The sequence below is a fragment of the Anomaloglossus baeobatrachus genome, unplaced genomic scaffold (genome assembly GCF_048569485.1).
Source record: "Anomaloglossus baeobatrachus isolate aAnoBae1 unplaced genomic scaffold, aAnoBae1.hap1 Scaffold_728, whole genome shotgun sequence".
NCBI lineage: Eukaryota > Metazoa > Chordata > Amphibia > Anura > Aromobatidae > Anomaloglossus > Anomaloglossus baeobatrachus.
Genome location: NW_027445105.1, coordinates 52,279 through 64,459, shown reverse-complemented (window position 1 = coordinate 64,459; position 12,181 = coordinate 52,279). Strand labels below are relative to the sequence as shown.

The following is a 12,181-nucleotide window of genomic DNA, read 5'->3' as shown; positions in this document are numbered from 1 at the left end:
TGCTGCAGTTCTCTGTCTTATCTAGATCATTTGCAATTGAATGGAATAGATCCCTTTTGGACAAAGTGGATTCACCTGCTGCTGCAGTGACCACAGGTGTGATAACATCTAGAATTGGCATCTGGTGCGATCTCTCCGCTTCCACTCCAAAGAAAGTTACCTGTTTATTCCTATCATGCATTGGTTTTTGGGGTTTTCTTTGAGTAATGATGATCTCTTTAGTAGTCTGTTGGCGCCCTCTCCTGGAGGAATAGTTTGCTTGCTCTTGGACATTCTAAAAGAGAGGTCATGATAGACATTGAGCTTCTGAGCTCAATTGGGGACAGTCATGGGTGATGAATGTTTGCAACCTACTGCGAAGCCTCATACCGCAATATAAGGAACGTCAAATACTAAGAAAGGGCGGCCTATGAAAGAATTACTACTTTCAATAAGTACACTTAAACGGCTAATTGGGAATAGAAAAACTGTAAAAAGCCCTCTGAGAAAGCCCCCCTCTAACCTTTGATAGTAAGCTTTTCTGTAGTCTGCCTGTTGATGTATTTTCCGTTTGAACTGTGCACAACATGAAGAGACGGAACACTGGCGGCTTGTCACAATGCCCCCCGATGACATCACAATAGCGCTGCTGCCTAGAAAACAAGCTGCGCAGAAGAAGTTGTTCTTTGGGTGGGAGGGTGGGCTAGTGGAAGGAGGGGGCAATCTCTTTTTTTCCCGGGTGGTAGGGGGATGACAGGAGAAGGGAAGCGGGTGGTGAGAAAGGTACAGAGGGCAGGGTTTGGGGGCTGGGAAGGAAAGGGAAAAGATTAGGGTTTGGGGATGATGAAAGGGCTTTCTACGGGTAAGGATGGCAAAGGGTGGCAGTGACGGAAAGTCAGGCAACCTGTCCTGTCCGTCTTTTTGTATCGTGAATTGGAAAGACTGCAAGGGGGAGGGGAGTTGCTTGCGCCCTAAAGGAGGAGTTATTCAGATTCATTGCAGTGGGCGGCGGCTGCAAAACGCACCATTCTTCTTGTTTTGGCTCTGCAAAGCAGCCTTTTCAAGGGTTGGCTTGGGTGACAAAATGTCTTGTGTAGGCGTGGGTTTGTCTCCCTCTCGCTCTCTCTCCCTAAGATGTGTCCGGCATAGGCCAGGGTGCCACTCGAGGCCCAAACCAATTCTGGTTATCGCTTCTCGGCCTTTTGGCTAAGATCAAGTGTAGTATCTGTTCTTATCAGTTTAATATCTGATACGTCCCCTATCTGGGGACCATATATTAAATGGATTTTTAGAACAGGGAGATGGAAAAAGAGCTTGCTCTGTCCACTCCACGCATTGACCTGGTATTGCAGTACCTCCAGGAACGGTGCACCCCTTCTTAACCCAGTTTCCAAAAGCAGAACTCAATTCACCTGATTCATATTAGCCCGATTTAATGAATTGGAAGAAAGCATACGTCTTCATATGCACCTCAATTTGGCCCATTCACTTTTCACACTTCCTCCTTTTGTTTTTTATCTTTCACACTTTTGACTTTCTTTATTCATCCAAATAGCAAACTCATCACCACTCAACCTGACCAACTCGGCTATGTCCCCGTGCTGCAGTTCTCTGTCTTATCTAGATCATTTGCAATTGAATGGAATAGATCCCTTTTGGACAAAGTGGATTCACCTGCTGCTGCAGTGACCACAGGTGTGATAACATCTAGAATTGGCATCTGGTGCGATCTCTCCGCTTCCACTCCAAAGAAAGTTACCTGTTTATTCCTATCATGCATTGGTTTTTGGGGTTTTCTTTGAGTAATGATGATCTCTTTAGTAGTCTGTTGGCGCCCTCTCCTGGAGGAATAGTTTGCTTGCTCTTGGACATTCTAAAAGAGAGGTCATGATAGACATTGAGCTTCTGAGCTCAATTGGGGACAGTCATGGGTGATGAATGTTTGCAACCTACTGCGAAGCCTCATACCGCAATATAAGGAACGTCAAATACTAAGAAAGGGCGGCCTATGAAAGAATTACTACTTTCAATAAGTACACTTAAACGGCTAATTGGGAATAGAAAAACTGTAAAAAGCCCTCTGAGAAAGCCCCCCTCTAACCTTTGATAGTAAGCTTTTCTGTAGTCTGCCTGTTGATGTATTTTCCGTTTGAACTGTGCACAACATGAAGAGACGGAACACTGGCGGCTTGTCACAATGCCCCCCGATGACATCACAATAGCGCTGCTGCCTAGAAAACAAGCTGCGCAGAAGAAGTTGTTCTTTGGGTGGGAGGGTGGGCTAGTGGAAGGAGGGGGCAATCTCTTTTTTTCCCGGGTGGTAGGGGGATGACAGGAGAAGGGAAGCGGGTGGTGAGAAAGGTACAGAGGGCAGGGTTTGGGGGCTGGGAAGGAAAGGGAAAAGATTAGGGTTTGGGGATGATGAAAGGGCTTTCTACGGGTAAGGATGGCAAAGGGTGGCAGTGACGGAAAGTCAGGCAACCTGTCCTGTCCGTCTTTTTGTATCGTGAATTGGAAAGACTGCAAGGGGGAGGGGAGTTGCTTGCGCCCTAAAGGAGGAGTTATTCAGATTCATTGCAGTGGGCGGCGGCTGCAAAACGCACCATTCTTCTTGTTTTGGCTCTGCAAAGCAGCCTTTTCAAGGGTTGGCTTGGGTGACAAAATGTCTTGTGTAGGCGTGGGTTTGTCTCCCTCTCGCTCTCTCTCCCTAAGATGTGTCCGGCATAGGCCAGGGTGCCACTCGAGGCCCAAACCAATTCTGGTTATCGCTTCTCGGCCTTTTGGCTAAGATCAAGTGTAGTATCTGTTCTTATCAGTTTAATATCTGATACGTCCCCTATCTGGGGACCATATATTAAATGGATTTTTAGAACAGGGAGATGGAAAAAGAGCTTGCTCTGTCCACTCCACGCATTGACCTGGTATTGCAGTACCTCCAGGAACGGTGCACCCCTTCTTAACCCAGTTTCCAAAAGCAGAACTCAATTCACCTGATTCATATTAGCCCGATTTAATGAATTGGAAGAAAGCATACGTCTTCATATGCACCTCAATTTGGCCCATTCACTTTTCACACTTCCTCCTTTTGTTTTTTATCTTTCACACTTTTGACTTTCTTTATTCATCCAAATAGCAAACTCATCACCACTCAACCTGACCAACTCGGCTATGTCCCCGTGCTGCAGTTCTCTGTCTTATCTAGATCATTTGCAATTGAATGGAATAGATCCCTTTTGGACAAAGTGGATTCACCTGCTGCTGCAGTGACCACAGGTGTGATAACATCTAGAATTGGCATCTGGTGCGATCTCTCCGCTTCCACTCCAAAGAAAGTTACCTGTTTATTCCTATCATGCATTGGTTTTTGGGGTTTTCTTTGAGTAATGATGATCTCTTTAGTAGTCTGTTGGCGCCCTCTCCTGGAGGAATAGTTTGCTTGCTCTTGGACATTCTAAAAGAGAGGTCATGATAGACATTGAGCTTCTGAGCTCAATTGGGGACAGTCATGGGTGATGAATGTTTGCAACCTACTGCGAAGCCTCATACCGCAATATAAGGAACGTCAAATACTAAGAAAGGGCGGCCTATGAAAGAATTACTACTTTCAATAAGTACACTTAAACGGCTAATTGGGAATAGAAAAACTGTAAAAAGCCCTCTGAGAAAGCCCCCCTCTAACCTTTGATAGTAAGCTTTTCTGTAGTCTGCCTGTTGATGTATTTTCCGTTTGAACTGTGCACAACATGAAGAGACGGAACACTGGCGGCTTGTCACAATGCCCCCCGATGACATCACAATAGCGCTGCTGCCTAGAAAACAAGCTGCGCAGAAGAAGTTGTTCTTTGGGTGGGAGGGTGGGCTAGTGGAAGGAGGGGGCAATCTCTTTTTTTCCCGGGTGGTAGGGGGATGACAGGAGAAGGGAAGCGGGTGGTGAGAAAGGTACAGAGGGCAGGGTTTGGGGGCTGGGAAGGAAAGGGAAAAGATTAGGGTTTGGGGATGATGAAAGGGCTTTCTACGGGTAAGGATGGCAAAGGGTGGCAGTGACGGAAAGTCAGGCAACCTGTCCTGTCCGTCTTTTTGTATCGTGAATTGGAAAGACTGCAAGGGGGAGGGGAGTTGCTTGCGCCCTAAAGGAGGAGTTATTCAGATTCATTGCAGTGGGCGGCGGCTGCAAAACGCACCATTCTTCTTGTTTTGGCTCTGCAAAGCAGCCTTTTCAAGGGTTGGCTTGGGTGACAAAATGTCTTGTGTAGGCGTGGGTTTGTCTCCCTCTCGCTCTCTCTCCCTAAGATGTGTCCGGCATAGGCCAGGGTGCCACTCGAGGCCCAAACCAATTCTGGTTATCGCTTCTCGGCCTTTTGGCTAAGATCAAGTGTAGTATCTGTTCTTATCAGTTTAATATCTGATACGTCCCCTATCTGGGGACCATATATTAAATGGATTTTTAGAACAGGGAGATGGAAAAAGAGCTTGCTCTGTCCACTCCACGCATTGACCTGGTATTGCAGTACCTCCAGGAACGGTGCACCCCTTCTTAACCCAGTTTCCAAAAGCAGAACTCAATTCACCTGATTCATATTAGCCTGATTTAATGAATTGGAAGAAAGCATACGTCTTCATATGCACCTCAATTTGGCCCATTCACTTTTCACACTTCCTCCTTTTGTTTTTTATCTTTCACACTTTTGACTTTCTTTATTCATCCAAATAGCAAACTCATCACCACTCAACCTGACCAACTCGGCTATGTCCCCGTGCTGCAGTTCTCTGTCTTATCTAGATCATTTGCAATTGAATGGAATAGATCCCTTTTGGACAAAGTGGATTCACCTGCTGCTGCAGTGACCACAGGTGTGATAACATCTAGAATTGGCATCTGGTGCGATCTCTCCGCTTCCACTCCAAAGAAAGTTACCTGTTTATTCCTATCATGCATTGGTTTTTGGGGTTTTCTTTGAGTAATGATGATCTCTTTAGTAGTCTGTTGGCGCCCTCTCCTGGAGGAATAGTTTGCTTGCTCTTGGACATTCTAAAAGAGAGGTCATGATAGACATTGAGCTTCTGAGCTCAATTGGGGACAGTCATGGGTGATGAATGTTTGCAACCTACTGCGAAGCCTCATACCGCAATATAAGGAACGTCAAATACTAAGAAAGGGCGGCCTATGAAAGAATTACTACTTTCAATAAGTACACTTAAACGGCTAATTGGGAATAGAAAAACTGTAAAAAGCCCTCTGAGAAAGCCCCCCTCTAACCTTTGATAGTAAGCTTTTCTGTAGTCTGCCTGTTGATGTATTTTCCGTTTGAACTGTGCACAACATGAAGAGACGGAACACTGGCGGCTTGTCACAATGCCCCCCGATGACATCACAATAGCGCTGCTGCCTAGAAAACAAGCTGCGCAGAAGAAGTTGTTCTTTGGGTGGGAGGGTGGGCTAGTGGAAGGAGGGGGCAATCTCTTTTTTTCCCGGGTGGTAGGGGGATGACAGGAGAAGGGAAGCGGGTGGTGAGAAAGGTACAGAGGGCAGGGTTTGGGGGCTGGGAAGGAAAGGGAAAAGATTAGGGTTTGGGGATGATGAAAGGGCTTTCTACGGGTAAGGATGGCAAAGGGTGGCAGTGACGGAAAGTCAGGCAACCTGTCCTGTCCGTCTTTTTGTATCGTGAATTGGAAAGACTGCAAGGGGGAGGGGAGTTGCTTGCGCCCTAAAGGAGGAGTTATTCAGATTCATTGCAGTGGGCGGCGGCTGCAAAACGCACCATTCTTCTTGTTTTGGCTCTGCAAAGCAGCCTTTTCAAGGGTTGGCTTGGGTGACAAAATGTCTTGTGTAGGCGTGGGTTTGTCTCCCTCTCGCTCTCTCTCCCTAAGATGTGTCCGGCATAGGCCAGGGTGCCACTCGAGGCCCAAACCAATTCTGGTTATCGCTTCTCGGCCTTTTGGCTAAGATCAAGTGTAGTATCTGTTCTTATCAGTTTAATATCTGATACGTCCCCTATCTGGGGACCATATATTAAATGGATTTTTAGAACAGGGAGATGGAAAAAGAGCTTGCTCTGTCCACTCCACGCATTGACCTGGTATTGCAGTACCTCCAGGAACGGTGCACCCCTTCTTAACCCAGTTTCCAAAAGCAGAACTCAATTCACCTGATTCATATTAGCCCGATTTAATGAATTGGAAGAAAGCATACGTCTTCATATGCACCTCAATTTGGCCCATTCACTTTTCACACTTCCTCCTTTTGTTTTTTATCTTTCACACTTTTGACTTTCTTTATTCATCCAAATAGCAAACTCATCACCACTCAACCTGACCAACTCGGCTATGTCCCCGTGCTGCAGTTCTCTGTCTTATCTAGATCATTTGCAATTGAATGGAATAGATCCCTTTTGGACAAAGTGGATTCACCTGCTGCTGCAGTGACCACAGGTGTGATAACATCTAGAATTGGCATCTGGTGCGATCTCTCCGCTTCCACTCCAAAGAAAGTTACCTGTTTATTCCTATCATGCATTGGTTTTTGGGGTTTTCTTTGAGTAATGATGATCTCTTTAGTAGTCTGTTGGCGCCCTCTCCTGGAGGAATAGTTTGCTTGCTCTTGGACATTCTAAAAGAGAGGTCATGATAGACATTGAGCTTCTGAGCTCAATTGGGGACAGTCATGGGTGATGAATGTTTGCAACCTACTGCGAAGCCTCATACCGCAATATAAGGAACGTCAAATACTAAGAAAGGGCGGCCTATGAAAGAATTACTACTTTCAATAAGTACACTTAAACGGCTAATTGGGAATAGAAAAACTGTAAAAAGCCCTCTGAGAAAGCCCCCCTCTAACCTTTGATAGTAAGCTTTTCTGTAGTCTGCCTGTTGATGTATTTTCCGTTTGAACTGTGCACAACATGAAGAGACGGAACACTGGCGGCTTGTCACAATGCCCCCCGATGACATCACAATAGCGCTGCTGCCTAGAAAACAAGCTGCGCAGAAGAAGTTGTTCTTTGGGTGGGAGGGTGGGCTAGTGGAAGGAGGGGGCAATCTCTTTTTTTCCCGGGTGGTAGGGGGATGACAGGAGAAGGGAAGCGGGTGGTGAGAAAGGTACAGAGGGCAGGGTTTGGGGGCTGGGAAGGAAAGGGAAAAGATTAGGGTTTGGGGATGATGAAAGGGCTTTCTACGGGTAAGGATGGCAAAGGGTGGCAGTGACGGAAAGTCAGGCAACCTGTCCTGTCCGTCTTTTTGTATCGTGAATTGGAAAGACTGCAAGGGGGAGGGGAGTTGCTTGCGCCCTAAAGGAGGAGTTATTCAGATTCATTGCAGTGGGCGGCGGCTGCAAAACGCACCATTCTTCTTGTTTTGGCTCTGCAAAGCAGCCTTTTCAAGGGTTGGCTTGGGTGACAAAATGTCTTGTGTAGGCGTGGGTTTGTCTCCCTCTCGCTCTCTCTCCCTAAGATGTGTCCGGCATAGGCCAGGGTGCCACTCGAGGCCCAAACCAATTCTGGTTATCGCTTCTCGGCCTTTTGGCTAAGATCAAGTGTAGTATCTGTTCTTATCAGTTTAATATCTGATACGTCCCCTATCTGGGGACCATATATTAAATGGATTTTTAGAACAGGGAGATGGAAAAAGAGCTTGCTCTGTCCACTCCACGCATTGACCTGGTATTGCAGTACCTCCAGGAACGGTGCACCCCTTCTTAACCCAGTTTCCAAAAGCAGAACTCAATTCACCTGATTCATATTAGCCCGATTTAATGAATTGGAAGAAAGCATACGTCTTCATATGCACCTCAATTTGGCCCATTCACTTTTCACACTTCCTCCTTTTGTTTTTTATCTTTCACACTTTTGACTTTCTTTATTCATCCAAATAGCAAACTCATCACCACTCAACCTGACCAACTCGGCTATGTCCCCGTGCTGCAGTTCTCTGTCTTATCTAGATCATTTGCAATTGAATGGAATAGATCCCTTTTGGACAAAGTGGATTCACCTGCTGCTGCAGTGACCACAGGTGTGATAACATCTAGAATTGGCATCTGGTGCGATCTCTCCGCTTCCACTCCAAAGAAAGTTACCTGTTTATTCCTATCATGCATTGGTTTTTGGGGTTTTCTTTGAGTAATGATGATCTCTTTAGTAGTCTGTTGGCGCCCTCTCCTGGAGGAATAGTTTGCTTGCTCTTGGACATTCTAAAAGAGAGGTCATGATAGACATTGAGCTTCTGAGCTCAATTGGGGACAGTCATGGGTGATGAATGTTTGCAACCTACTGCGAAGCCTCATACCGCAATATAAGGAACGTCAAATACTAAGAAAGGGCGGCCTATGAAAGAATTACTACTTTCAATAAGTACACTTAAACGGCTAATTGGGAATAGAAAAACTGTAAAAAGCCCTCTGAGAAAGCCCCCCTCTAACCTTTGATAGTAAGCTTTTCTGTAGTCTGCCTGTTGATGTATTTTCCGTTTGAACTGTGCACAACATGAAGAGACGGAACACTGGCGGCTTGTCACAATGCCCCCCGATGACATCACAATAGCGCTGCTGCCTAGAAAACAAGCTGCGCAGAAGAAGTTGTTCTTTGGGTGGGAGGGTGGGCTAGTGGAAGGAGGGGGCAATCTCTTTTTTTCCCGGGTGGTAGGGGGATGACAGGAGAAGGGAAGCGGGTGGTGAGAAAGGTACAGAGGGCAGGGTTTGGGGGCTGGGAAGGAAAGGGAAAAGATTAGGGTTTGGGGATGATGAAAGGGCTTTCTACGGGTAAGGATGGCAAAGGGTGGCAGTGACGGAAAGTCAGGCAACCTGTCCTGTCCGTCTTTTTGTATCGTGAATTGGAAAGACTGCAAGGGGGAGGGGAGTTGCTTGCGCCCTAAAGGAGGAGTTATTCAGATTCATTGCAGTGGGCGGCGGCTGCAAAACGCACCATTCTTCTTGTTTTGGCTCTGCAAAGCAGCCTTTTCAAGGGTTGGCTTGGGTGACAAAATGTCTTGTGTAGGCGTGGGTTTGTCTCCCTCTCGCTCTCTCTCCCTAAGATGTGTCCGGCATAGGCCAGGGTGCCACTCGAGGCCCAAACCAATTCTGGTTATCGCTTCTCGGCCTTTTGGCTAAGATCAAGTGTAGTATCTGTTCTTATCAGTTTAATATCTGATACGTCCCCTATCTGGGGACCATATATTAAATGGATTTTTAGAACAGGGAGATGGAAAAAGAGCTTGCTCTGTCCACTCCACGCATTGACCTGGTATTGCAGTACCTCCAGGAACGGTGCACCCCTTCTTAACCCAGTTTCCAAAAGCAGAACTCAATTCACCTGATTCATATTAGCCCGATTTAATGAATTGGAAGAAAGCATACGTCTTCATATGCACCTCAATTTGGCCCATTCACTTTTCACACTTCCTCCTTTTGTTTTTTATCTTTCACACTTTTGACTTTCTTTATTCATCCAAATAGCAAACTCATCACCACTCAACCTGACCAACTCGGCTATGTCCCCGTGCTGCAGTTCTCTGTCTTATCTAGATCATTTGCAATTGAATGGAATAGATCCCTTTTGGACAAAGTGGATTCACCTGCTGCTGCAGTGACCACAGGTGTGATAACATCTAGAATTGGCATCTGGTGCGATCTCTCCGCTTCCACTCCAAAGAAAGTTACCTGTTTATTCCTATCATGCATTGGTTTTTGGGGTTTTCTTTGAGTAATGATGATCTCTTTAGTAGTCTGTTGGCGCCCTCTCCTGGAGGAATAGTTTGCTTGCTCTTGGACATTCTAAAAGAGAGGTCATGATAGACATTGAGCTTCTGAGCTCAATTGGGGACAGTCATGGGTGATGAATGTTTGCAACCTACTGCGAAGCCTCATACCGCAATATAAGGAACGTCAAATACTAAGAAAGGGCGGCCTATGAAAGAATTACTACTTTCAATAAGTACACTTAAACGGCTAATTGGGAATAGAAAAACTGTAAAAAGCCCTCTGAGAAAGCCCCCCTCTAACCTTTGATAGTAAGCTTTTCTGTAGTCTGCCTGTTGATGTATTTTCCGTTTGAACTGTGCACAACATGAAGAGACGGAACACTGGCGGCTTGTCACAATGCCCCCCGATGACATCACAATAGCGCTGCTGCCTAGAAAACAAGCTGCGCAGAAGAAGTTGTTCTTTGGGTGGGAGGGTGGGCTAGTGGAAGGAGGGGGCAATCTCTTTTTTTCCCGGGTGGTAGGGGGATGACAGGAGAAGGGAAGCGGGTGGTGAGAAAGGTACAGAGGGCAGGGTTTGGGGGCTGGGAAGGAAAGGGAAAAGATTAGGGTTTGGGGATGATGAAAGGGCTTTCTACGGGTAAGGATGGCAAAGGGTGGCAGTGACGGAAAGTCAGGCAACCTGTCCTGTCCGTCTTTTTGTATCGTGAATTGGAAAGACTGCAAGGGGGAGGGGAGTTGCTTGCGCCCTAAAGGAGGAGTTATTCAGATTCATTGCAGTGGGCGGCGGCTGCAAAACGCACCATTCTTCTTGTTTTGGCTCTGCAAAGCAGCCTTTTCAAGGGTTGGCTTGGGTGACAAAATGTCTTGTGTAGGCGTGGGTTTGTCTCCCTCTCGCTCTCTCTCCCTAAGATGTGTCCGGCATAGGCCAGGGTGCCACTCGAGGCCCAAACCAATTCTGGTTATCGCTTCTCGGCCTTTTGGCTAAGATCAAGTGTAGTATCTGTTCTTATCAGTTTAATATCTGATACGTCCCCTATCTGGGGACCATATATTAAATGGATTTTTAGAACAGGGAGATGGAAAAAGAGCTTGCTCTGTCCACTCCACGCATTGACCTGGTATTGCAGTACCTCCAGGAACGGTGCACCCCTTCTTAACCCAGTTTCCAAAAGCAGAACTCAATTCACCTGATTCATATTAGCCCGATTTAATGAATTGGAAGAAAGCATACGTCTTCATATGCACCTCAATTTGGCCCATTCACTTTTCACACTTCCTCCTTTTGTTTTTTATCTTTCACACTTTTGACTTTCTTTATTCATCCAAATAGCAAACTCATCACCACTCAACCTGACCAACTCGGCTATGTCCCCGTGCTGCAGTTCTCTGTCTTATCTAGATCATTTGCAATTGAATGGAATAGATCCCTTTTGGACAAAGTGGATTCACCTGCTGCTGCAGTGACCACAGGTGTGATAACATCTAGAATTGGCATCTGGTGCGATCTCTCCGCTTCCACTCCAAAGAAAGTTACCTGTTTATTCCTATCATGCATTGGTTTTTGGGGTTTTCTTTGAGTAATGATGATCTCTTTAGTAGTCTGTTGGCGCCCTCTCCTGGAGGAATAGTTTGCTTGCTCTTGGACATTCTAAAAGAGAGGTCATGATAGACATTGAGCTTCTGAGCTCAATTGGGGACAGTCATGGGTGATGAATGTTTGCAACCTACTGCGAAGCCTCATACCGCAATATAAGGAACGTCAAATACTAAGAAAGGGCGGCCTATGAAAGAATTACTACTTTCAATAAGTACACTTAAACGGCTAATTGGGAATAGAAAAACTGTAAAAAGCCCTCTGAGAAAGCCCCCCTCTAACCTTTGATAGTAAGCTTTTCTGTAGTCTGCCTGTTGATGTATTTTCCGTTTGAACTGTGCACAACATGAAGAGACGGAACACTGGCGGCTTGTCACAATGCCCCCCGATGACATCACAATAGCGCTGCTGCCTAGAAAACAAGCTGCGCAGAAGAAGTTGTTCTTTGGGTGGGAGGGTGGGCTAGTGGAAGGAGGGGGCAATCTCTTTTTTTCCCGGGTGGTAGGGGGATGACAGGAGAAGGGAAGCGGGTGGTGAGAAAGGTACAGAGGGCAGGGTTTGGGGGCTGGGAAGGAAAGGGAAAAGATTAGGGTTTGGGGATGATGAAAGGGCTTTCTACGGGTAAGGATGGCAAAGGGTGGCAGTGACGGAAAGTCAGGCAACCTGTCCTGTCCGTCTTTTTGTATCGTGAATTGGAAAGACTGCAAGGGGGAGGGGAGTTGCTTGCGCCCTAAAGGAGGAGTTATTCAGATTCATTGCAGTGGGCGGCGGCTGCAAAACGCACCATTCTTCTTGTTTTGGCTCTGCAAAGCAGCCTTTTCAAGGGTTGGCTTGGGTGACAAAATGTCTTGTGTAGGCGTGGGTTTGTCTCCCTCTCGCTCTCTCTCCCTAAGATGTGTCCGGCATAGGCCAGGG

The 12,181-nt window shown here is 46.5% G+C and overlaps 7 non-coding genes across 7 annotated transcripts; all 7 read left to right on the top strand.

Moving 5' to 3' along the window:
- The first annotated feature begins 1,165 nt into the window (after positions 1 to 1,165).
- Positions 1,166 to 1,356, top strand: LOC142287470 (U2 spliceosomal RNA). The gene has a single exon (XR_012748444.1). It is a non-coding gene; the product is annotated as a U2 spliceosomal RNA (small nuclear RNA).
- A 1,387-nt stretch (positions 1,357 to 2,743) lies between these two features.
- LOC142287469 (U2 spliceosomal RNA) lies at positions 2,744 to 2,934 on the top strand. The gene has a single exon (XR_012748443.1). It is a non-coding gene; the product is annotated as a U2 spliceosomal RNA (small nuclear RNA).
- A 1,387-nt stretch (positions 2,935 to 4,321) lies between these two features.
- On the top strand, positions 4,322 to 4,512 carry LOC142287468 (U2 spliceosomal RNA). The gene has a single exon (XR_012748442.1). It is a non-coding gene; the product is annotated as a U2 spliceosomal RNA (small nuclear RNA).
- A 1,387-nt stretch (positions 4,513 to 5,899) lies between these two features.
- LOC142287467 (U2 spliceosomal RNA) lies at positions 5,900 to 6,090 on the top strand. The gene has a single exon (XR_012748441.1). It is a non-coding gene; the product is annotated as a U2 spliceosomal RNA (small nuclear RNA).
- Positions 6,091 to 7,477: 1,387 nt separating this feature from the next.
- LOC142287466 (U2 spliceosomal RNA) lies at positions 7,478 to 7,668 on the top strand. Its single transcript, XR_012748440.1, has one exon. It is a non-coding gene; the product is annotated as a U2 spliceosomal RNA (small nuclear RNA).
- Positions 7,669 to 9,055: 1,387 nt separating this feature from the next.
- On the top strand, positions 9,056 to 9,246 carry LOC142287465 (U2 spliceosomal RNA). The gene has a single exon (XR_012748439.1). It is a non-coding gene; the product is annotated as a U2 spliceosomal RNA (small nuclear RNA).
- A 1,387-nt stretch (positions 9,247 to 10,633) lies between these two features.
- On the top strand, positions 10,634 to 10,824 carry LOC142287464 (U2 spliceosomal RNA). Its single transcript, XR_012748438.1, has one exon. It is a non-coding gene; the product is annotated as a U2 spliceosomal RNA (small nuclear RNA).
- The last annotated feature ends 1,357 nt before the right edge of the window (positions 10,825 to 12,181 follow it).